Genomic DNA, 23,485 nt, shown 5'->3' with positions numbered 1-23,485 from the left:
TTTTCTGTATTAGAGAGAAGTAATTTCTTAGTGCTTCTTTCTGTCTGTATTATACACAATTGCAGAGAAAAATATGGTGCTGCAAAAAATATTCATCACAGTGCAATAGTTGGGGTATATGCATGTTACGTTCTAATTACCTTAATAACTTTAATTAAGTCTAATTATTATAAAACATTCGAGAATACACTGATGTCTTACTGTACAGTTTTTTGTTCACGTGTAAGCTGTAGAAAGGAGACTGAGGAGGAAAGCAGCACCGAACTTAAATTGAAAGCTTCACTAAATGAACAACTCCTTATCTTCCAAATGTTTCTCAGATGTTCTATTATAACTGTTGACAGTAGTTCCTTTGCTTTTCTTGAGTTCATTTTTGTATTTGAAAGTACAGCAACGACGCATAAAGTATTGGGATGAAAAGTAGAAGAAGAAAATACAGTGACCTCTTTCAGCTACCTTGCAAATACACATTTGCAGTTGGATATACATGCACAAAAGTCTCTCATGAGAACTTTGTGAAAGGAAATGCACCATGTCTGTCACTAACAGAAAAAAGGAAGCGTCATCACTCCAAGTGGTGTTGATTAAAACAAAAAGGATTTCCTGGTGCCAGCAGTTGAAACAACTGTGTGGAAAGTAGCAAAGAGACCTTACTGTATTGTTGCAGCTTTCTTAGGAAAATTCCAAATAAACCGAAGGATTCTTGTCAATATTTGTACAAGAAAACATGCTGCTGCCTGGTTCTGAGGCGCTTAGAATACACGTGCACACACACTCTTGTCCCCCTGTACAAAATTCTTGAGAAACTTTATTACAACCGGACAAAAAAGGTACACTCGGAGTTTGGTGCACTCTTTCTCATGCTAATATTTACAACATTGATCTGTTATTGTTGGTATTTGATCTACATTTCTTCCAGCTTGAGTCAATGGAAGGCACAGCTGCTGGAACTGTGTATTGTGTGGGCAGCATGCCTTTGTGTTCTGCAGCTGAGGAGTTCTCATGGCCACAATGGCAAGTCTGAGCACACTAAATTAGGAAAGATTATTGTTTCATTTATTGACTACACAAGTTTAAAACAGCAAGTATATCATTTGTTTCATGTTGTATTTGTTAGGGTCATATTCACCAAAAGCTGGGCACATGGTCACAAATATAGGGCAGCTGTACTTCCAGCAACCCCAATAGGGAGAAAATTACAAACATTATTGAAATGAAATTGGGTGGTTGGTTGCTTTCATGAGACAGCCTCCCACCTGCCTTCTCCCATCCATCCATTTGTGGAGACTTGCTGCAAGCTTCCCTTCATCTTTCTGCATCCCAGCTCCTTCCCAGTAAAATGTTTATCCTACTGTACAATTTGTTTTAAGCAAAGCTGGTTTCATAGTGGAAGACAAGCAAGTTCAATTTTTGAGCTCAGTTCTCCAAACGTTATTTTCATGTAACGGTCTACAGAAAAAGGAAGGCAGTAATTTTAGCTGGAAAGAAATATCACATTGGAGTAACAAAAAAGGAGGGGAGAAAAGAGAGAAAAATCTATTTAACACTTTAGGATATAATGATATTTGAATAATATATTTTTCTGCCATTTATTCAGTTGCGAAGGAACTCAGTGAATAATAATAGCTGCTGTCAAAGATATTTATATTTAAGAAGGTCTTTATGTAAAATCATTTTTTTTTTTTTTTATCAGGAGTGATTTTTCTCCAGGAGAATTCTGCCATCTCCTAGCAACCGATATGGCTATCTTTTTTAACAGATGCTGCAGTAACAATGGGCGCCTAACCTTTATATGGAAGCATTTGCACATGTACAATCAGGTCGCTTATGAATTCAAACCCAGTTTTCAGGGTGCTCTGAGGGAGACACTGGCTACCACTTGATCTAATGTGTATTTCGTCTATCCAAGATGTTTTAATGGCAACCATTTTAATTGTAGTTGAATATTTCCTAGTGAACTTCCAACTAGATCTGCAAAGGGAGCAACAACTGATTTCTCCATTTGTTCTCTCCCATGAAATGAATAGAATCATTTATCAGCTTAGGTTTTATTTCCTTCTTCTCCTTTCTGATTGTGACACTCTACTTGCAAAGCAGTAGTGTCACTTAAACTTGCTAGCTCAGGGCTTCTTTAGATATATAAGTATAAAAAAAGGGCACAAAGACCCATGTCTGCAAGTGGATAATTACAGTTTTGAGATCTGTAACTAAATTAAGTCCTATCACTAAGGGTAAGTTCTTTCACTTTCTCCACTCGGTCATTTGGGCATTGTGAATCGTGCGGATTCAGAAGACTTCCCTGAGGGGAATATCTGACTAACTGGAGCATGCTCAGGCCTGTTTTGTTGATTCAGACTTACGTACCTGAAGATCTGCTGAGGATCATGAGCGCACATACCACAAGGAGTGAACTCTGTGAAATAAAAGAGAGTAACCATGCAAAAAAAAACCCAAAAACAAACAAACAAAAAACCCCTCAAATGTTGTCCCCCAGGAGTTGCGTGCTACATAACTTCTAGAAGCTCAGCTCCCCAGGATGTCTGAGCTATATCCCAAAGGCTATTCTGAAACAAGTTTCAGTAAGAGACCCTCCACATTTCTACTTTATAAGTAACTTAATAGAGTGTTTATTTATCTACAACTTTTGGATCACATTATAGATGTCTCCCTATAACTTTATATGTTCATGTTTTTACAGATAGCTTTCATCAAGTAGGTTGGATGCTAGAGCAGTACTGCCTTGAGGCTGTAATGCTACAGAGTGGTTTTGGACCCAGCAGTTCTTTTAAATTACATTTTTACTTTTTTTTTTTTTTTTTTTTTTTTACAGAAATTTTTAATTTGTGTAAATCATAATTGAAATATTTGATTTGTGAGGGACAAAAAGAGAAAACTGCAAAATCTTGATGTAGGTGAGATTGATAGCAACCAGCGTTCTCCGAGAGTCTGATGCATGTCATTAGAGTACTAAACCACAAATCTTTAAATTTGTTCTACTAAGAGAATTCATTAATATTAGATGAATTCTATTCACTGCACAAGTTACTGAATAATAAAATTAGTGCAAAACTTGCAGTGGATAATTTACTTCAAAAGTGAATGTGCGAAATTTACCCTCTTTTTCTGTTTGCAGAGTAGCAGTGATGACAAGCTTCTATTTTGTGTGGGCATAAGATTGGAAGGGGTGTCCTGGGTTGTGTGGAGCAGCTAGGACCTCCTGGGTACTACTCTTCTATTGCTGTCAACCACATTGCATTCAGAGATGTACCAAGTTCTATCTTAAAAATAATTCAGCTGCTATCTTACTTCTCTGGCAATTGGAAACCCTCTTCAAATTTTCCAGTGCAATCTTACACACAATTTTTTTTTTTTTTAATCAGTCCTCAGCTTTATTAGCTTTTCTTCTTCTCTAGTGCATACTCTTTTCTCAGTATCTGGTTTGCTAAATTAAGAAAGCGTCATCTAAATCTTCTTTCTATTCCCTGGACCATTCTTCTTTTTTATGTTTTTTTTTTTTGTTTTTTTTTTTTTTGTATTTGTACATATTTCTTACTTCTATTATTGTTTGACTTGATTCAGCTATTTCTTTCTAAATTCATGATAAGTTTGTAAGCATTAAATAGTCAACATTTATTCATTTAGTTTTGATTGGTCTCAAGTATTTTGTTATTCATAGTCTTTCTTTAAATCTTTTTTTTTTTTTTTTTCAGCTTACCTAGCATCTATTGATATTACAGTATTCAGTGGGCTGAATCAAACTCATAATAGGAGGATGGAAAATGTCACATTGTTTTCTCTTTTGAAGGTTACATTCAGAATTATTTGCAGTATTACCAGGCAAATAAAATTAGATCATTTTAGAACCATTTAAAGATTTTTTTTCTGCATCACACATGCCTTGCCTAGGGTTATAACACAAGAAATCATCTCATTTTATTAGAAATTTATGATGGTAGTGATTCAAAAATATTTACAGTCTCTCTTCCTATGTCTAGCCTATTCTATGTCTATCAAACCTTCCTTTCAATCATTCTGCATGGTCCTCTTGTTACCTGCAATGAAATTGCTAGATGGCAATGGCTGGATGAGTTATTACTGACTGATTTCAATGATATTTCTTTTTGCTTACAAAGTTAGCTTCTTTTTGTTGTTACTTGTGTATATATCTAGACTCTAATTAGCTGTTTCCTATTCAGACATCCCAAATGTCTCTACTTGATTTCAACTCGAGTGAGTGAAGCACACTGCAATAAATGAGGAAAGAGCTGCAAAGAAGGAATGTGATTTCTAGGGGGGATCACTGGTAGATTACAAACTAAGGTATGTGTCTGATATAATAGGTCACAGGGCAGGAGAAGGTTTTGGTTCTGAGCTGAAAACATGAAATAATTACCTAACGAAGAGAGAAAGTGATAACAGAGAGCAGTTGTGCAACACTTCTTGGATCTCTGACTTGTTACTTATGTTGTCCTTGATCTTTCTCTAGATGTTTTCTGGAGTTGCTTTCTGAATCAAGTTAGATTTTGTGTATTCTATCAAAAAGGCAAAGGTGAGAAGATAATTAGGTCCGTTTTTCTTTTGTCATACAACAAACAATGTACCACATATAACCAGTGATCAAGAAAGCTTTTGATTAAGTAAAGGTGTAATTTGAAGAAGCATATTTTTGCCAGTAAATGCCAAAGGTTAGTCTCTGCAGGTAGGGAAATGGTTCCTTTCCCCGATGAAAGCAGAGGGGGTGGGGGGGGCTGATCCTTTTCCTGGCTTGGGAAACGTTGCTGCACTGGAGCTTGCTTTAGTTATTGGCCGATGTACTGAGAGCTCCCCCTCCTGTTTTATCTTCCTTTCAAGCATGTGCAGATCTCATCTCAAAATCACAGATTTCTGATGTCATCCATTTTTTTCTGAAGTATGATGTATCAACACAAAGAACACTTTTCAGTGCTGATTACGGACGTTTCCGCAAGTTTAAGGCTAAATTAAGAGAATGGGGAGAAGGACTTTCCCAGGACTTTCACATGCACATACACTTTTCACATATTTTGCTTTGGGAATATAGAATTTATCATTCTTCTTAGTTTTCTGCCTGTAAGAAGAGACCAATAAGATTTCATCCTGTAGAGAGTTAATGAAAATGTTGGGAATTTTATTTTTAAAATTTCAGATATAGATTCAAATTAGAAAAAAATAAAAAAAGAAGTAAAGTTGTTTCTTGGACAGCCAGAGTTAAGGATTATCACTTGTTCAAATTCAAGGAGGGACACCATGGAAAACCAAGGAAAAAGTGATCAGAATGCCATATTAGTGGCTCATTACATGGGGGCAAGAAGAGCTGAAGACTGGTGAAGAGGACCAACTTGTGACTTTGAGGGAGAAGTATATAAAAAAGGATTGGATCCATGCTGTGGAAGGTTCTTAGTTGTTACCACATCCTTAGTATAGAAATTGAATGCAACATAGATGATATAAAATAACAAATTTTCATGAGACTGCTATTGGTATCATATAGGCTTCTAATTCAGAAAGCATAGAATCTTGGATGATGGTGTACATCCTTTGTACTGACTTCATTTCTCTAGATTACTTGATAGCTAATGAACAACTGCAAGGACCCTCAGAGGTTGGTAACAGACTAGAATTCCTAGCAATCAAATCTTTTTTTTTTTTTTTTTCCCCAAGGGAAAGAAGATAGAGAAATAACTGGAAATAACCTGCTGGTAAAGTTAAATGATCAAAGAAACAGATGCTTGCTTTTGTGGCACTTCTGTGCAAAATGCAGGTTGCATAGTTTGAATGTGAATAGGTGGAAAATGAGGATTAAATATCTGTCAGTAGTAGATATTTGTAACATTCACATTACTTATCCAATGGAGAAGAATGTTGCATATCTTTGTGACAAACATAAAGAAGCAGATCACAAAATGAAAAGCAGTGACTACTGAGGTACCCAAGTTTATGACAGCTACATTTTATTTCTATAGACAGAATAGAGCTCCAACCCTGAGTTAATGCAACATTTAGAAATTGTTCTTTTAAAAAAGTTAGGTTGTTGTCGAAAAATGTTCTCTACCACTTGATATGACATTTCAACATTTATCCTTTCTTGCCTTTTGTATTTTACTGTCTTGTGTCCCTTTACCTTTTCCTTTTATTCAGAAAGCTCCCTATTCTATCTGTTCTTCACTATTTTCCTCTACAAATCTCCCTCCAGATTTGTCTTCCGAATCAAATACTTCTATTCTGTCTTTTCACAGTAAACACATTTATCCAAAGAAAGCGGGTATATAAAACAGAGGCAGAAGGGAAGATTTGAAAGTCACAAAATCTTCTCTTTGTGTAAGGCATTGAAGAAAATGAATAAGAATAAATTTACAAGAAATGTAACAAGGGTTAATGATGTTTTGGATTGTCTTATGTTTTATTTTTCAATGGTTCTTGCAATTCTTTTTCCACAAATGAAGTTCTTCTGGAAAACTACTCAATTAGTTTTTCATTTTTAGTTAAGCTAGATTTCACAAGATCTTTTTTTCTCAGTGTACTGAAGTGAAAGACAAGGAAGTTATTCCCTATGTTTGAGATTTTTAGATGTATGTAGACATATTTTAAACAAACTTGTATGAACAAGAAGACATTCCCTTTGAGGGGTGGCCTTCCCTAATCATATTTGTCTTCATGAATTCATAGAGAACACAGAAGGACTCAAGAATCTTTTTTTTCTCTCTCTCTCTCTCTTCCTTCCTTTCTACTTTTCCTTTTCCTTTTCCTTTTCCTTTTCCTTTTCCTTTTCCTTTTTTTTCCTATTTATTTATTTATTTTTCTCTCTCCTTCTCTCTTTTTCTCTTTCTCTCTTTCTTTCTCACTTTTTGTCTTTCTTTCTCTTTCTTTAGCTCTACTTCTCCTGTTTAACCCTCCTTTACTGTCTTTTGTGGCCTTGCAAGAGATAGACACAAGACTTAAAAAGTTCTGGGAACCAGTGGATGACGCATCTCTTGAAAAGTTCTGGGAACCAGTGGATTGCAAAACATAGTTCTGGTGACATGAGAACTCAGCAAGTCACAGTTTGAAAGCTGAGACTGGATGCCTGGGAAAGAAACTCTGATGTCTGAAAGGAAACAGGGCCTCAGGAAGGATATGGTGAGTCTGGGACTTGCAGAACTCATTGTCTCTAGAACTGCAGTTGCTGAGACATTTCAGTGCTTTAAAACAGTGCTTTTGTTTTGTCTGCAGAAAGGAAGATTACACTTTTAGCTTAAGGCTTGAAACGTCAGGCTTGATACTCCATGTGATTTACTGATTCCTTCATTTCTATGAAGCTAAAGAGGACCTGAAGATACCAGTGTATCCCAGGAGATGGAGATCTTAAAGATCCTGACTCTTAAAGGTGAATGTGTCTGTTTTAAAAAAAACTTACTTAAGGATGATTTCACAAGTGAATTGCATAAAAAAAGGGTGTTCACGTCTTTTATACTGCCTTGGTTTTGCGTTTGTTTCCCAGAGGAAATGCTGCTATTATCCTTCTGTTACGTGGTTCACATTTCTTACAACTTCAGCCTACTGTCAAGTTTGGCAGACTCACATAGTTAAAGGAGGGTTTCTGGATCCCACTGCTGTAAAACTGCTCAATAACCCATGCCATTCATTCAGCAGGGACAGGAAAATGAGTCTACTTCATTGCTGTTTTGTGTACCACATGCAGAGGAGTTATGGATAAATAACAGCAGCAACCAGTGAAGCATCTGTATTTGGCTGGCCACACTAATGGACAAAAAGGAGGATTTTCTTCCTAATTCTTCATTAACATTAGCAATTATGTGTTTCTTTGCTGATTACAGATAACTCAGGGCAGAAAATTATGACAAGAAGGTAAGAGATTGTGTGAAACAGATGGAGAAATGTACTGGAAGGGAGGAAAAGGAAAGAGTGAGGTCATTGCCCTGAAGATTAAAGCACAATTCAAGACTTCTTCCTATCAGAGAGGAATATAGCAGAGGAATAGTTTTAGAGGTTGGTTTTCGTCTGTGTTGTTTTTGTTTGTTTATTTGATTTGAGTACGTAACAGTATGGAGTATAAAATAGGAAGTGAACAGACAGAGCACAGGTGATGTAATAGTTTTTCACTTTTACGTTGTCTCTTTAAGGCAAATGACTAGAAATGTTTACCCTGATAGTGCTGACCCTGATACATGGCTTCTGACTGCTGGTTATTTGTACAAGTTCCAGTATGGTGGACCAGCAGCAGCTGTTTCACAGGGTGTGGTAGCAGTACAAACTGGCTTAGTAATATATTTATGAGTAGTGTCACTTAGTTTGAAAAAATGTAATATCTGTAATATGGATTTGCATACATTTTACACAAGAAAGATTTTATTTTTCAAACGTGCATTTAGTTTATTTTTCAAACGTGCATTTAAAATATTTAATATTTAAAATATTTCAAGCTACTTTCAGCAACCTCAAGCCTATACGAATTACCAGAACAATCTCTATGTATTACTCAGACTGAATCTCTTTGTATTTGAGGGTAATGAATGGCAGTATTAAGGTAATTCTGTTAATATTTGACTACTGTCTCTGTTGCTTTACCATAATTATTCTCTTTGTGACATGTTGCTGTAAACCTGCAGAGATGCGTATATTATAGTAAAAATTTAAACACTTTAGAATCTCTAAATTAAGCAGATAAATAGAAAATGTTAAGCATTTATTGCATATTTCATTTTCTGATCTCAGTGCATTTCCCAGTGAAACAAACAAACAAACAAACAAAAAACTGAACAGCTTTATTAATATATTTCATGGCATTCCTGTGTTATGGGAACAATATATTCTCAAGCGCTCCATGCATCTGAAATTTGTCTCGATGTGGCCCATTTATTTTAATTTCGGTCTGTCAGTAGAAAAAAAGAAGTAATTAAACTTGTGACTAGCATGGAGAAACGTTTTGCGTTCTAAACTGTAGCTTGATACCCAGTAGTTTCTTTATATTTCTTCCAGCTGTCAGATCAAAGTCTCTCAAGTACTATAACTCAGCCATGCTTTGATTAATTACTTCACACAATGAATTTGCAAATTATATTTCTGAAGTGATTTATGTACTTTTTAACTCCAATCAACTCTCTCTCCTCCCTGCTTTTTTTTTTCCTTCCTCTCTACTCCAATCTCTGTTCTGATGTTATTTTATGTTAACAAATCTGTATAAACAGAGCAAAGTCTTACCTGAGCAGTGCAACTGAGCAGAACTATAGGGATCACTTAAACTGTCATCACCCACCAGCAGTCCTCATCAGGTCATGAGCTTCACTGCTTTGTGCAAATACATGAAGTCCCTCCCTAAAAATTCCCAGCTACGGGGGTTTTGTTCCAGATAGAGCTACTGGAATAGCTGAGCTGAGGCAACGTTTAAGATGCTTGTTCAAACCAAATATTTGATTACTGCAGTTAGACTCTGGTAAATGGTATTTGGAGAAGTAATAACTTGTTTGCAACAGTGATGTGCTTGTCTGGGCAAAGTTTAGTATTTATATTTGTGGTTTCATTGGACAGTTTCACATGACATACTGTTATTCATCTTTCACCCATTTGCATTGCACAGTGGTATCGAATCTCTCGTTGAAGTTATTGTGTTCATAAATATTCATGCCGTCCATACAACTTGATCTGATATACCTCTGAAAGAGTGTTAAGATTTACTTCTCTCACTATCCCTAAGTCATCTCCTTAGCTCTGAAACAATGCATACATTCACCACCTTTAGAAGTAATTATGATCTAAGTGCTGCTTTGTTTTTAATTAAGGGGTTAACTGGACAAGGAGATAGACTTGGAAATGATGATCTCCAGAGGTCCCTTCCAACCCCTGCAATTCTGTGATGTGGCATAGTGGTGAAGGACCTATACTGGGGTCCTGTTTACACATGTGACTGGAGTACTGTCCCAAATGCTCTCATTCCTTCTCACCACTTCAGTTTAATTGTTTTGCCCATCCATATACGAAACTGCACAGAATACATGTGATTTCATGATGTTTTAAACACTCTGAACTAGAAAAAAGCCCACAAAAAATACATGGAAAACCACCAAGATGGGGCAGTGGGGATACCTGTGGCAAATGCAGATGAAGCCAGTCTGCTGTAGATGAGGATGGTCAAAGCACAGATATGAAGGCATTCTACACCTAGCCCAGAGGTGAACAATCAGTCCCTGAGACAGAAACATTCAGCCATATAGATTCAACACTTTTGGATCATGCTGTCTGCCTCAAGTCTTGTCTCCAATAACAGCTAGTAATGGAGGCTTGAGGTAATGGGTATACATTTTAATAAAATGTAAAGTATGGTTCTAAACAGAATCATAGAATCCCAAGGTTGGAAAGGACCTACAAGGTCATCTAGTCCAACCGTCCTCCCATTACCTTTGCTACCACAAGCTACTAAACCAGATCTCGCAGCTCCTCATCCAGATGCTTCTTGAACGCTGCCAGGGATGGCGACTCCACCACCTCCTTGGGCAGGCCGTTCCAGTGCCTGACCATCTTGGAGAGAAGAAATTTTTCCTTATGTATAACCTAAACCTCCTCTGGAACAACTTGTGGCCATTTCCTCAGGTCTTGTTTGTTGCCTGGGAGAAGAGGCCAAACCCCTTCTCATCACAGCCTACCTTCAGTAAGTTGTAGAGTGGAATAAGGCCACCTCTGGGCCTCCTCTTCTCCAGACTGAACAATCCCAGCTCCCTCAGCTGCTCCTCATAAGACTTGTGCTCCAGACCCCTCACCCTCAACTTTTGTTGCCCTTGCCTGGACACATTCCAGGGCCTCAATGTCTTTCTTGTAGTGAGGGGCCCAAAACTGAATGCAATACTGGTTGTGCTTTCTATCTTCAATTTTAAAAAGCTTAATTAGTCCTGCACCTGAGTCTGGACATTGGTAAATGCGCATCTATTTCTATTAGCCAGGAAACATTTCTCAGATAAATTTTCTTGGTCTCTCTGGAACTTTGTATTATCCCAACATTTTGGTAAGAGTTTCAGCAGACTGAAACCCTTTACAATTCCTGTGCAAAATAATTTCCTATCATGTTCACTCTTTTGCTACTGAACTGCTAATTTCACCTAAAAAGCAAACTTGGAATTATCTTAACTAATATGAACAATACTTGTATATGAATACACTTTACACAGTGCTTAATTTGGTCACTAGAGCCAGGGACACTATGGTTTCTGTAAGTCTTGATATTGCCTGGTTTAATGCTGTTCATAGCACTTGTCAAATTTTATTGTAATGTTATCGTGCAGCTGTGCAGTGCCATTAAAAGCTGGGACATTGCGTGTTTTAAAAAAGCAAATCCAAACAACTCAGACTGAATGCCCATGAGAGTAAAAATGAATCTACATGTGCCTTATCCTTTTGCATGACTCTCCATAAAGATACAAAAAATACATGTAAAAATCACAAAGTCGTTTTCTACTGCTAGGATCCAAATCAACAAATGAAAATGTCAACAAGCTGAGTCCCAACTTCGCATGAAATAACAGTAATGGGAGGGATCTTAATAATACGCATAGGTTAATTTTTGCAGAGGGTGCAGTAAAAATCCTCTTTTTATGAAAAGAAAACTAGTGACCCCATTGCTTTGTCTAGACATGAGAAACCAATGGACATGCCATAGCAGTAATGTATTGTAAAACTCTTACTATTAGGATATCAACATCTCTCGTGTATTGAAGCAGGAATTTCAAATGTTCTTCAGCCATGTAACAAATGTATCAAAAGACTGCTATTGTTGTAGAACAAATCAAAATAATACATTCCTGGAAGGACCTCACGTTTCTTAAAGTAGAATTCATTCATCTTATGTTCGTTTTTCACCATGATTATATGTATCTGTGATGATCTTTGTAAAGGATCTGCTGGGATACGTGAAATGTACTTCCTTATAAATAAAAATGAAGAAGTTCAAAAGTAATTATTTCTTTGTACCTATTATTTTCTCCATGTGTATGAATTCAGATACTTCTCTATTGCTTGTTAAATATAGTAAAATACCTAAACATATTTTGTTTTCTCACTTTATACCTTATTATTCTCACTAGTCTGGTAGATATTTTGCAATATTTTATAGTTTAGGATTTCATGTAATAGACATACATTGTTCTCCCCTTTCAGTCTACATGCTGCCTGCCTGCCTTCCTTCCTTCCTTCCTTCCTTCCTTCCTTCCTTCCTTCCTTCCTTCCTTCCTCTCTCTCTTTCTCTCTTTCTTTCTCTCTTCCTCTCTTTCTTTCTTCCTCTCTTTCTTTCTTTCTCTTTCTTTCTTTCTCTCTTTCTTTCTTTCTTTCTTTCTTTCTTTCTTTCTTCCTTTCTTTCTTTCTTTCTTTCTTTCTTTCTTTCTTTCTTTCTTTCTTTCTTTCTTTCTTTCTTTCTTTCTTTCTTTCTTTCTTTCTTTCTTTCTCTTTCTTTCTTTCTTTCTTTCTTTCTTTCTTTCTTTCTTTCTTTCTTTCTTTCTTTCTTTCTTTCTTCTGTTCTCTCTCTCTCTCTTTCTCTTCCTCTCTTCCTCTCTTCCTCTCTTCCTCCCTTTCTTTCTTTCTTTTTCTTTCTTTCTTTCTTTCTTTCTTTCTTTCTTTCTTTCTTTCTTTCTTTCTTTCTTTCTTTCTTTCTTTCTCTCTTTCTTTCTTTCTCTCTCTCTTTCTTTCTTTCTTTCTTTCTTTCTTTCTTTTGTTCTCTCTCTTTCTCTTCCTCTCTTCCTCTCTTCCTTCCTTCCTTCCTTCCTTCCTTCCTTCCTTCCTTTCTTTCTTTCTTTCTTTCTTTCTTCCTCTCTTCCTTCCTTCCTTCCTTCCTTCCTTTCTTTCTTTCTTTCTTTCTTTCTTCCTCTCTTCCTTCCTTCCTTCCTTCCTTCCTTTCTTTCTTTCTTTCTTTCTTTCTTTCTTTCTTTCTTTCTTTCTTTCTTTCTTTCTTTCTTTCTTTCTTTCTTTCTTTCTCTCTTTCTCTCTTTCTCTCTTTCTCTCTTTCTCTCTTTCTCTCTTTCTCTCTTTCTCTCTTTCTTTCCTTCTCTCTTTCCTTCTCTCTTTCCTTCTCTCTTTCCTTCCTTCCTTCCTTCCTTCCTTCCTTCCTTCCTTCCTTCCTTCCTTCCTTCCTTCCTTCCTTCCTTCCTTCCTTCCTTCCTTCCTTCCTTCCTTCCTTCCTTCTCTCTCTCTTTCTTTGTCTCTCTTTTTCTCTCTTTTTCTCTTGGAGAAAGGTGTGTTGACTACCTTCACAGTCTTAAGTGACGGAAAAAAAATATCTCAGGCTGTGTCTGGGGTAGGAACTTTCAAAGTAACTTTTCTCTAAAGGATCAGAGAAAATAACCCTGCAACATCTGGTTTCCGTTTCAACTGGAAGCCCAGAGAAAGGGCCTTCCATGTAATTTCAACATTTAGAATATGAAAAAACATGTATTTTTGTCTGGGTTCCAAGAGAAGGGCAGCTGCTGTCACCATGTTGCCTGTCACTACGTCCATTCTCATTTTTTTCTCTTTATAACTTCAGGATCCATTGGCCAATTTCCAAATAAAGCAGAGAGGTAGATGTACAAAAGATACTGACTTCTCACATGGTTCATGGAAATAGCAGCCAAACAGAGAACCTCTATGCCCTCAGTGAGGATTAATGATAGGGCATGAACTCAGGAAAAGACAAAAAATTTATGAATGGTTTAATTGGAGGTGGGAAAAATTGCAACACAAAACAAAATCTTCCTAGTCATTGCAAGAGTTTTTAATGTCAAGAAACCTCCATATTACTCACAGCTGACAAATTAGTCATCTGACATCTATTAAGGCACAAACACTGATTCAAGTTTTCCCCACAGTTAGGATGTATAATTGTCTTTCTGCTGCATGGATTACCCAGCTTATAAAAAAGTATCTTTGTCTTAATTCAGCTAAAACAGATAAGAACCATGTTAGACAAATCTGCTGGAAACTAGGCCTTTTAGTTTGAAGCGTCACATTAGATCAATTTGTAGGTGTGAGTCAAAATTGGACAGCTTGTATCTGTTTGGTGTCCACTGCAATACCCATTTCATCTTCTCTACAGCCAACATGGATCTTACTTTTGTTTTGCTTGCCAATTTAACTGTTTAGCCTCATTCAAATCACTTCTTAAAACATTCTCTACATGTTGTCTTTTCACATGTAACTCACAATAAAAAATGAATGAGAATATTTATAGTCTATTTCAAAGTGTATCAACATAGATTGAACTTTCATGGCCTTCTCTCTAAGCGAATATTTGCATATGATGAGAGACATTAAGCCAAAACCCATTATCATCCTATTTTTGTCAGGTACTACAGAGGACTCTGAACATGAACTATATGATTACATTGAGACTTTATGGCCTCTGGGGAGAAAAGCTGAGTAACATTAGTCTGCGACAAAAACTTCATTTCTTATTGCATAATTAGTCCTTTCCAAAGTCATGAACGTTTTTCACTGAAATCAATACAGCTCACTGAAAGTTGATAATTTTTTTTCTAGCCCTGCAGTTTTTACTTCCTAATGTATGCTCCAGCACTTTTGGCATGCTTAGTTAAAGCCAAGGCATTGATGTAAGAAGTCTAAGAATTGGACCCAAAGAAGCACATACCTTCCTGTGTAGATGTGAATATGCTTGAGAGTGACAAGGAGCTTTGGGCAACTTGTCCACCTCTCTGCTGCACCACTGGGACTTCCTAGCATGGTGCAGGTGTCTGTCTTTTGCACCAAGTGGAGAAAAGACAGAAAAAATGGACCTCTAAGCAATCTCTTACTGTGAGCTTGTGTGATCAAACGTGAAATAGCAATCTTGTTGTGTAATCTGATTTGCAGTGAGATTTGGCTTCCATTTCCTTGTTTTATTATGGCATTATGTTTGTCATGATAATTTTGGGCAAATCTGAGGACAGCAAAGACAACTTTCTCTTTTCTTTCATTCTGGGACCTGTTTCCTTGGACATTTTATCCGTGGGCTTGGGGATGTGAACCGGCCTTACCTTGCTATCCTTTTCTTCTGGTTCCTCATGTACATTGTTTCCCATACTGTACTGCTACAATTGTTTATGAGTCAGAGAATGCAATAACATAGGATAATGGAAAAGCAACATTCCAATTATAAGGATTTTTTTTTCTTGGCCTGAGCTGAATCAGTGTGCCCAGCTGAAAGAATAGGCAGGAGGAAGCATTGTGGTGGATAAATAAGAGAGTCAGTCCTCCTTCTGAGACAGATATAACCAGAGTATTAGAGAACACTCAGCACTCTGCCTGTGCTTATTGAATTTATCAAGAAATTTATTCTCTCTCGAGGTGGACAGTCACAACCTGGCCTCAATTGACCAAATGCTTCAGATTGGGAAAATGTTTGTACAGCTCTGAACAAACTATGATGACTGCTTAGAAGATAACTGTAATAATTTCCTTGCTTATCTATTAATCTTTAAGCTTTTTCATCATGTCTATTTTGGTGTTCATGAATAAAATAAAATAGCAGAAATTAATGAAACTTCTTATGTATGGATAACAAATACCTGTTTTGAAGACCTTTACATTCAGATCCTATCCCTTCTGTAAAACACTCCCCATGGTATACCATTATGTTAAACCAATAAAGAAGAAAATGGTATTCCATGCACATGTGAGCTAATAACAACTGGCAGGCAGAACACAAACACCACAGTGGGTCACACTAAGGCAGACTGGCAAGCTGCTGTGCTAGCTTAGTTTCCAAATATCTGAAGATAATTGCCCCAGTATATCCATACAAAACTTACAAAGAAAAAAATAAGATTATCCCAAGCATGAAACTAGCTGGAAAATTACTCAGCAGTGTTATTGAAAACTCATTTTACCTGCTGTGATATTTAGCTAATATGATTAGCAACATTAAGACAGAGACTTCTACTATAGTTTGGAAATAGACTCCAGCCTACCTATCACAGTGGGAAATATATTTTTGTTCTGTAACATATTAGCATTTCCTGCCTGCATGAAATCTCTTAAATATCCACCTCTACTTTCTTATCTCACTACTGTCAAATTCAAGACTGATTCATGTTCAGCATATAGTTCAGGACTTCCACACTCAGTGGGAATGCTAAGAACAGTTATGGAAATATTGTTTCAATAATTAATTACACAGAGCAAAGGTGAAAATCTTTAAAAATGATTTACAATAGTTTTGTGTGCACAAAACATTGTTTTCATGCTGAGCTCATTTTCGGGCTTTTGCATAGGTGAAGACTTTTCTACTTGTATGGGTATATAAAAAGTTGAAATTGTGGTACTTGTTTTTTATAAAATAGAAAAATAATTTTCCCTTTTTTTGAACCTATTTCCCCACACTTCATTCCTCACTGACCATCCTCTCTTCCTGCTTAATTTTGTAATTACACTTCCTTCTTTCTTACAAGGTCTATAATAATATCAATGATTATAATAAAATAATATCATGTTACTCTAGCACCTGGGGCCTGCAGCCATAACAAAGACCTCATGTGGAGAGGTTTTTAAAAAAAGCACAGAACTGGAAATTAGTTTTCCCTTTCACTGTTTCTTGAGAGAATACACTGTAAGACAAAAGATAACTGATAATACACACTTAGTGGGAACGAGAACAATGATATCAAAGAAGGTGTGTGTGTGTAAGGATTGCGTGCTATTTAAATGAGGTAGTTTCCATTTGGATCATTTGAATTCAATAGCATCTACTAATTTGGGGGTGAGGAGGTTAGTGGTTTTCTGTAAAATGTATTAGAAACTGACCATATAAAAAGTGAAAGCCTGTGGATTTAGTTCATAGAAAGGATAAACTTTTCAACACTGTTGGTATGTTTGTGGGAAATCCATTATGTGACAGAGCATAGTTCAATGAAGGCACCCAGATACTTAGGTGAAAAAGGGATACCCAGTTTTCTTGAATAAAAACATGTAGGAAATTATGCAACTTGTAATAGAGGTAAGGAACTACCTGAGGTAAGTAAATGGGTGCATTTCTTCGTAATTGCAGAATTAGGGGATATATCTCTACCCAGTCACTGGTTTTCTCACCCAAAATTTCCAGAGATACTCCTCTTCTTGTGTAACTTGCAGCCCGGAATTCAAACTCTCTTCAGGAGGCAAGAACATATGGCATTTTACAAAAGGGGTGGCTTATTTTTGTCTACTTTTTTAAACGAAGTTTTAACACCTCTGTGTGTATGTGAGCTCATGTGCATATGCATTTATATATATACATTTATATGTAGACATTTGGCTCTGGGGTCCCAAATTCAGATATCTTCTAGCAAACCAAGTGCTCCAGCTATGAGGTTAAAGCTAACCTTCACATTATGTTCTTTCTTTTCACACAGTTACAGAGCCATAGAACTGCTGATCTTGGAAGGGACTTTCTGAAGTCATTGACCCCAGTCCTCTGTGCAAAGCAGGCTCACTTACAGCAGATTGCTGAAAGACTTGACTAGTAATTTTTTACTACCTCATTTTTTTTCCTATACACTGAATCAGAATATCCTGTTTTCCAATTTATGTTCTTCAGTTCTTACTCCAGAGAGAGTTTCATTCTCATCTATGCATCCTTCCATACAGCAGCTGTAGGTAGCAAGCTCTCTCAGGAGTAGGGTTGATTTCCCTTTTGAATAAAATAGGATTGACTTTAATAATGCATTTTTAGTTTACCTAGGACTTTATCAATGCTATCAGTTGGATCTTAAAACAAATGACAGCTTTGGAAGAAATTGGGTATGATTCAATCCTTTATCCCTGCTCTAAAGAATAGTACTGACTAAACAGAAACACTGGACAACAGTATCGGAGACTCCAGATAGTTATTAACTGCATTTTTTTTTTTTAACTGTCTGAGAAGATTTGAAGGGTGGATCTTCTCTTGTCCCTCTGCTTGAACTACAGGCAGGAAAGTGCCTCAGCAGTAAGTCACGTTTCTCTTGTTTACAGTCATCAAGACCTTTCTGTTGCGTAATTCTTTTGTTTTCCACTGTTGTAATCTCCGATGCACACAGATCTTGGACAATGTAGATGACCCATGTGGGATGTGTGAGGTTCTCTGTCAAGGTATTGTTGTCCCTCTCTGGCTGGGATCCAGGTTTAGTACTAAGCATTTAAAAAAAAAAAAAAAAAAAAAAAAAAAAAAAAAAAAGGAACAATAGAGATAAATATAGATGCTGTTGGGAAAAAGAATCCAGCACACTGTCCATCCCAGCCCTTTGAAGCAACAGCCACAATACAGTTTCCTTTGACTTTCTCAGGGATTCCCAGATATTAACAGTAACTTATGCAACCAAAGCAGACACCGCCTGACTAACACTTGGCTAACCCTTTGCAATCTCTTTCCAAATGCAAACTATGAAACAAAGCTTAGTGCCAGAATGTAGAGTCTCACTACATGCACACCAAACACAGCTGGAAGCAATGATAGTATTGATGTTGGTGGCAGTGGTTCTGAGGTAAATCAGACCCCTGGCTGGAGGGCATTGCAGTGCACTCCAAACAACAGTACTCTAGACTTGAAGTTAATTTTGCAAGTCCAAGAGCCTCTACTAAGACTGAAATTCATGTCATTAAATACCATTCAATACTTTTTAATTAGTATTTTAATGAATACTTTTAAAAATCCAGTTAATCATTGACTTTTGATGACTGTTTATTATTTTGATTAATAACTTAGTAGCACAACTCAGTTTCAAAGCCCCCAACATATTATTAGCTAAACCGATCACTAAATCCAATTCTTTAATATTAGTGTTTCTATATAAACATGTTGTTTAATTATTTAATGGAAGAAGAGTACAGTGCTTCAATTAAGCTTCTCTAACAAAATTCTTGGAGCAAGGGATTGGCCCCTTCATACTTTGTGCTTTTTTTCCTTGAATAGCTTCTTTTTTGAGGGCTAAAAATCAAGCCATATTTCTGAGAGCATTGTCCAAAGTCTTCTTGAACTCTGGCAGCTTGAGACCTTGACCACTGCCCTGGGGAGCCTGTTCCATGCCCACCACCCTCTTCGTGAAAAATATTTCTATGAATAAAGTTACATATGAAAATTGTAATAAGTACCTTGACTTACCGGTTAAAAAAACAAAGAGGAAAGTTTAGTTTATAATTCAGACACTCAAATTACTGCACAAGAATAGCTGGGATTATTAGGTTGGTATGGGACTATTTTTGCTGCCATAACTGCTGGTACAATGACTTTACGTACCAATAAATTGCATATCTTTTTTTTTTTTTTTTTAACTATTCTTTTTAACTATTCCTTTTTTTTTTCTTTTCTATTACATTATTTTCCAAAATATAAACATCATTTGCCTTTACACAATACTCATCCAAGAGAATAACATGGTAATTTTATTTGCTGACAGAAGTAGCTCAAAGTAAAGTTTCCCAGTGCAACTCAACAGTTTTGTTTGTTTTTCTTTTTCAGAGTTGTAAAATATTGTTGTGAGTGACTTCTTTTGATTTTTTCTTTACTAGTTAAATCGCTGTGGTCTAAAATAGTAGCAATATTCATCTGTCAATAGCAATTAATCTGTCCCATCATAATTTGCTCTTTATGGGCAGAAGCCTCTTTGGGATGAAATTTGCATGGCAGGATTTAGTGCATAAAGTTTGGGTGTTTGAAGGCTGACAGTATAATTCTCTTGTTCTGTCATCAAATTATGTCTTAAGAATATTCCGCCATTTAATGGAAAAATATTGGAGAGTTAACGTGAAGAGCTTGAGTAGGCTTCCACATTGAAACTGGAAGAATAACACAAGGATTTTAACTGGAGTTCCAAACTGTAAAGCTATTTCAGCACTCAGCAGCCTTTAAGGATTTGAAAAGCATCATAGGACACATTAAAATACATAAGTGGTTAAATTTGAAAGCTTTTCCTGTGCAGAATTTTTGGTTATCTGTCTATAATAGCACTTTGACCTTAACCTAGGTAAGTAGGTTTGTACGTTTTTCTAATCAAACTCTGAATGTTTTGATTTTGAGTGGAAGGTCTTCATTTTTTATAAATCTATGCCTTTAAAATTGCTAAACCTTATTAATCCACTTAAAGGCTTAACAGTCTATAAAAATGTACTATGCAAATTGTGCTTTTTCACTTCTTCAGTCATCAGAGCCAAGCTTGAGGAAATTTGTGCATTCTGACCATCTCTAAATCGTTAGAGGCCAAACCAATTTAAATAGCAATCAGTGACCAAGAACACTCTTTGCTCTCTAAAGGTTTTTTTTTTTGCTACTGTAACTATTTAATTCATGACTAACATTCAGCTCTGCTGGATACTCTGCAGACTGGATCCATTCTTCCTTGTTTAATTTGTCTTTTTCCTCTGCCATTAGATTATTAGTTTTCAAGCAAAGAGTACTAACACCACTACATAGTATGAGCAGAAGCTGTCTCTCAAATTGATTAAAAATGATCCTTTGGATTAGACATTTGGGGTAGACTTTTTTCCTTTAACTGCTTTCCTGTTTTAGATCATTATCACTAAGTTTTCCACCTGTAAGACTGGACTCCTCTCATTTTATAAAGTGTTTAGAGTTCTTAAAACAAATGAAAAAGCATGTGCACAAAATTAAAACAAAACAAAACAGCAGCATATAAAGAATTATTATATTCGCTTGTCACTGATTTCTCTGAAGACAGATTTTTTCTCATAGGTCTTTGGAGCCCATGAAATCTCTGGATGTGGCCACAGAGGAAGTGGGATAAAACTACAAATATACCAAATATCCAAAAATACCTAGAGTTTTTCTGAAGTAACATGTAAGATTGAGACTGAAGAGACAAATGTGTCACTCTAAGAAATTGTAACAAACCTAGCTCACAGAAAAGCAGCATTTTCCTTAATTTTTACTTGTCAGTTTCAAAATAGCAGAAGTTTAATACCCACAGTAATGTTTATTCTGTTGGAAAAATTGTCAGAGGTATTTAATTCCGGTGTCACTATTTTATTCCTTGTGCAAGATCTGATTTCTTAAGTCATTAATGAGATTAGGTGGAAAAATTTACTACTAGGCGCTTTTTATATCTGTGTCATTCATAAGATATGTGATGTTATGGCTTCTGTATGCAGATGTACCTTCTACAGCAATACACTTCCTCTGATGTATTGCAGTGTCATAAATTCATTACAGCTTTTGACTTCTAGCTTTCAGATTAAAATGGTTCAGATTACACCATTTTAAACTGCACAAAGGGTCAAGTGACCATATCATTTTAATGATGCTACAGTTCATTTGCTCTGGCTTAGGACAGACAGAGGATGAAATAAATATTAATATTCACAGTTTGAAATAAGGATTGAAACTTTGGTACTACAATGAAGCAAAACATTCATACATGACGCAGCAAGACAGTGACTGGATTTTTGCCACTTTGAAGGAAATAGAGACAAAAAGAGAAAGAAAAAATATACATAATTAAAAAATGCACCTGGTACCAGTTTTTTTGTTTTTTTGTTTTTTTTTTTTTAAAAAAACCTTTTCATTATGGAGAGAAGCAATATTTGCTTTTTGCTTCATGGAGCTTAAATCAGTCCATTAAAAAGGTGGGAGAAAGATTAATAGGTAAATTCAACATTCTGACTCCTTATAGCTAATGTGTTTAATCTTACCTAGATGATGAGCTACATTTACACTGACAATGACTGGAGAGAATGAAAGAGAGGTTAAATATGTGGTTAGGGGGACAAAGTTAATGAATGCACATTACAGAATTCTACAAAAAACATATATTACTGTTCATTTAATTTAGTCCTTGGGACAATTACATCCCTGGTGTAATCTCATTAAGCTAATGAGATCACATCAGGGATAAATTTGGCTCTTGTATTTGAAGTTTTAAAATGGTGATGTTATTGTAATTTTCTTCTTTGCTTAGAATGTGGATGAGCTTTGGAAACCTGAGAAAAGAGTATTTTTAAGAATGACAGAGACCAGTGCAATAGGGAGGATGCAAAATAGAATACTGAGACAATTCATTTGTAGCTCTCTTTGTCCTTGTGCAGATCATTTATTTAGAGTTTGTTTATTAACTTTTCACTTGCCTATGTGGAGGAATCACTTTCACCCAAAAAACAGATTCTAAAAACTGTAAGGCACCTATCTCATCCTAAAATGTGCCCCTCTTCACTTTTAGGCATGAGTGATCATCTAAAAGCCATCTTCAGCTGCATTGGTTAGCTTGAAGGCATTATCAAAGCCTGACTGAAGAGTGTACAGCTTTGTTGATGCCTTAGAAAGCTGCTGCATCAGTTGAGAATCTGACAGTAGATATCCTAACAGAAGCAAAATCTCCCCAGATTCCAAAGCATAGTTTCTTGAACAAACCATTCATCTACTTTCATCTCCTGTGAGCTTGGTCTTTTACATTTGCTCAGACCAGGCATAAAACTACACAACATAGTCTTCTTCTGTTGATTTTTGGATTATTTGTTTGACAATAGCATATCCAAGTTGAGTGTTACAAGCTGCATTAAGTCCTTACTTTCAATGACAGGACATCAACTTGGTGAGAGCTCAAACCATTAAGCTGTTGGGTTACCAGGAGTTTTATTTAAAGTCATTGATAAGACAGTCATTGAGTTGGGACTGGCATCAGTACCTTGGGTGGTGTCTTCAGCCTGGGAATGATGACTGCTTCCTTCTGTAATCCTATAAATCACTATAACTGGGAGAATGACACAGACTAGTAACATATTACTCAGTAATTAATTGCTAAGGGTAATTTCTTATACAGTGAGGTCAAATTATTGCCTCATGAAGTTGCAAGAGAGATAATTTAGATTCAAGTCAATCACAACACAGGTGAGTAAGCTAAGAAAGCATCTGTTTCATGGATTCTCTGACTTTTTGTGCTATTTTATTGGACATTGGTAGAACTACACATAAATGTTTTCAGTGTAAACTCATACTTGATGATCTGTCTCACAATAGAGAAACACAGTCTTTGTGCTTCACATAGATCATGTCAGCATGGCAGAGCTGTAAACACTGACTGAGTATAACTCTTTGTCAAATTATGTACAATCCTGCTTAGGTAGATTTTGAGGTATTTGACTATTCCCAACACTAAGGGCTAAGGCAATGGAAAACAAAATATGGCTGGAGTGTAGCAATTCTCCAATTACTGCTGTTTGCCAGAACCAACAAGAAATACAGACTATTTGAGTTATGCCAGCAAATCAAATTTGACATATTTCATTAGGATTAGCTTAGTAAGATTTCATATAAAATAAATTACACATCTATGAAATTTATTCTAAAACTTACACAGTAATAATGCTTCAGCATTTTTGAGTTAATCTATATTGCTCTTATTTCTCAGTAAATCTGGGAATGGTTAAAAAAATCCCCATAGATTTTTTTTCCTGATATTTTCCCTTAAATATTACAGGAATTTTCCAGCTGAAATATAATAACATTATTTCCTCCCAGTCTACCTTCTTGTTCTACTCCAGCAGAATCACAATGAAC

General features: G+C 36.1%; 2 long non-coding RNA genes across 2 annotated transcripts; one reads left to right on the top strand and one right to left on the bottom strand.

Moving 5' to 3' along the window:
- Nucleotides 1-757: 757 nt before the first annotated feature.
- Nucleotides 758-10,050, bottom strand: LOC116242764 (uncharacterized). The gene is made up of 3 exons (XR_004169815.2): nt 9,217-10,050; nt 2,365-2,413; nt 758-1,449 (listed from the first exon to the last, which is right to left on the bottom strand). It is a non-coding gene; the product is annotated as an uncharacterized LOC116242764 (long non-coding RNA).
- Nucleotides 6,850-8,378, top strand: LOC149920094 (uncharacterized). The gene is made up of 3 exons (XR_016465392.1): nt 6,850-7,134; nt 7,228-7,381; nt 7,648-8,378. It is a non-coding gene; the product is annotated as an uncharacterized LOC149920094 (long non-coding RNA).
- Nucleotides 10,051-23,485: the final 13,435 nt, after the last annotated feature.

The sequence above is a fragment of the Phasianus colchicus genome, chromosome 1, assembly GCF_987193195.1.
Source record: "Phasianus colchicus chromosome 1, bPhaCol1.hap1.1, whole genome shotgun sequence".
Taxonomy (NCBI): Eukaryota; Metazoa; Chordata; class Aves; order Galliformes; family Phasianidae; genus Phasianus; species Phasianus colchicus.
The sequence above is the reverse complement of the archived record's forward strand: the minus strand, read 5'-3'. Positions and strand labels throughout refer to the sequence as shown.